This window comes from Macadamia integrifolia, chromosome 1, assembly GCF_013358625.1.
Source record: "Macadamia integrifolia cultivar HAES 741 chromosome 1, SCU_Mint_v3, whole genome shotgun sequence".
Taxonomy (NCBI): Eukaryota; Viridiplantae; Streptophyta; class Magnoliopsida; order Proteales; family Proteaceae; genus Macadamia; species Macadamia integrifolia.
This window is the reverse complement of record NC_056557.1, coordinates 28,711,240-28,714,526: the sequence shown is the minus strand read 5'-3', so window position 1 is coordinate 28,714,526 and position 3,287 is coordinate 28,711,240.

Sequence of the window (3,287 nt, the reverse complement as noted above, 5' to 3'; positions counted from 1 at the left end):
CTTACAAATAATTCCCAATAACCCTAATAGCCCCCATTGCAACAATCTTTAGGAAACAAATTGATACAAAATTTTCAAATTACCCATTCACTAGTTAAGTTGAATCAACTCCTTTTTTTTTTTCCCTGCGAAAAAATCATTTGTGTTGAGAAGAGAAAATATAAAAATATAGAAAGATACACGACAACCTGGGTATCCCCAGGGAAACAAAACACAAAAACCTCTCAGGCCCACTGTCCACTTTCGGCATTGCCATCAGTAGGGAAGGACCAAAAGAAAACATGGAAAACTCTCTATTTCATGTTAAAGCATCCTAAACCTTGGTCTACAGAGACCATCAACACTTGGATACTCAAGGTTAGTTATATAATTAGAAGAAAATATTAATATGTAAAGCAAATTAATACAATATGACACTATGACCGAAGGTGGGGGTTTTGCCTTGCTTTACGTTTTTTCCGTTTTATTCAGGGCTATTTTTGTTTTTGTTTTTGCTAGGAATTAGCAAAGAACTTTATTAATAAAATGAAGGGCTAGAGAAAGCTACCTTGCTGGCATAAGTACATGCTAGTGTGTGAGATCATCTTCACGTGGGGGAAGCACAGTCTTTTTACACCCGCTGTGTCTATTCATGGTCATCAGTAGACAGGCAACTTAAAACAATAGGAGAGAACTCTTAACTAAATTTGTACCACAGTCTCGCTTGAATATCCCAGCTGATGTCTAGTAAAGAGAAAACAAGGGGGTATTTTCCAAATAGAAGAAGTTCTTGAGGTTGCAACATGTTTTGCGAGCCTATTTGCCACTACATCGACTTCCTGAAAGTAATGAGAGATATAGAAAGTAATTCCATCTAGATATTGCTTAGAGAACAACCAATTTTGTGTCAAGCACTAAGGGATCAATTCTTTGGTGAGACGTTGAACAACTAATAGTGATTCGCATTCCACCCATATTCGAGTCAGACCCATATACTCATTGTCATCTTTGTTGCTTAAAAAAATGCCACAAATTCAGCCTAATAATTGAAGAGATCCCTACTTAAGACGAGAAACATCGCATTGGAGCACCCAGGTGGTCCGTAAAATGCCCCCTCTCTCCGGAATGCCCAGGGATCCCCAACAAACATTCATTAATATTAATTTTGATACATTCCGGATTTGCATAGCTATTTTTGTTTTCTCTTTGTGTATTCGTGTAATCTCCTATTTTTCTTTTCTTAATACAATATGATTTTTTAACGGAAAAAAAATGTAAGAATACAAATAAAATTCATGTACTCCAATGCTAAGGTTTACACAATAGCAAATTCTAATAAGCTCAATTGCTTGGTCACCTCTAACCAAAGAAAGGGGGAAAAATGATTGATTACCAAACTCAACAAAATAACCATGAACTTGGAAAGTGTACTTTTAGTGTTCTACAAAAAAAAAAAAAGGGAAAGTGCACTTTAGTATGTACCCACATAAAAGCCACCCATCAGCCCTCTTTTTTTATTGCTATTTTTTCTTTTTTTTTAACTCTGTTGATGGTGGAGAAGGTGCATTTGTGCATGATTAATCATACATGCCAACCCGTACAGGTCCGTATGTCGTATGTACCCAACAAAGGTCAATTGACATATGAATTATATAAGAAAATTCATCAAATTAGTGGTCAGGAACACCTTCCTTTCCATTGTTGGAAGCATAAAATTAGTTAGTCCTCTTTCACTTCCTTTCTTATAGAAATCTCTCTAATATAGTTAGCAATGCTGAGCTAATAAGGTTAGGAGTTAGGACACTAGAATGAGTCAGATGTTCTATGTTGGAGTCTCCAATATGAGATTTTTAATGCCAATATGTTCCCTTTGTGACCAAGCAGTATAACCTACACAGTTTAACAATTAGGGTTTTTTTTTTTTTTTTAATATTTAGGAGTCACATGCAATACTAATATAGATTTAATACTTAATAATTAACTTTTGTAATGTGGGTTTCTCTCCGGAGACCATTTGGTGTGTATTTTAATCTTCAATGGCACCTTTTTACATGTACACGTGTACTAGAAATGAGAATGGTGGACTAAAAGTTGTTCTTATCTCTTGTAAATGTTTCATCTTATCTACTGCTACCATTAGTGCCTCCACCTTTTGTGTTTGGTGGAATTGGATATATATATTTTATAATCTTTAGTGATCCATTGAGGATATACCATGTCTTTAAATTGACATATAATTCGATAGTGATTGGTGAAATTACTTTTATTGAAGTTAAAATACAAATTAATATAGTAATGGCAAACCTTAGGAAAGGTGAGTACAAATATGTACGTTGACCTCGTGATAGTGTTGCTACTTGTTGTGCACCACCACTCAAACCATGGTTTGTCAAGTTTCTCCTAAGGGTTTTTTTTTTTTTTTTTCTCTTGTGAATTCATGTAGACAATCACATTTAGTTGGGAAAAGACTGAATAATTTGTTTTATTTACTACTAAGACATGGTTTTACTGTTCATAAACATAGTTCTAAGAATCAAAATTAGACTGGATTTCAAAGCTTCTTCAAAGGTTTAGGGCATCGAGGGATTTGAGGGACTACTTGTGAGCATAGTTAGTAAATTCGGATTCGAAAATTATTCGGACGGAGAATTATTCGAAATAATTCGACTGATTAATTTAAGGATTCGGTCAAAAAAGCGGACAAAATAAAAATTGGAGTTGGATTCGGATTCGAGAATTATTCGATTAAAAAAATAAAAGTCAGGCAAAAAATTCGGATATTATTTTATAGTTTATTGTATATTTTTTATTTATCAAGTTATTAACTTGATTTGTATACTTAGAAAGAGCAAATTACTTTATACAATAAAGTAAAAACTATGAAAAAATTATCATTGAGCGATGGAAGCAATGGTTATTGTAATCCAATTTCTACTCATGAAATAGATTAGGCCCCAAAAGAGTGAAAGCAAGATTACAACTACAATAAAACAAATAAATAAATTTACCACAAGAAATTTTCACTATCATTTTGCTTGGGTTCACAAGACCCATATTGCACTAAGACGCACTAATTTTTCAAAATTAAAGCAACAATATAAAAGAAAATTGATTGATACGGCGATATGAATCTATCCTGGTCCCCCGGAACCTCAAATTATCCATCAAGGTTTGATATCTCCCCTGTCTTAGGATGAATTGATGAAGTTATGAGAATAAATGAAACAAAGAGTAGATTCGTACGATTGTTACAGAAGAATTAGGTGGAGAAAAAAGATGGAAAGAAGGAGGCGGAAATTTGTGGGAGA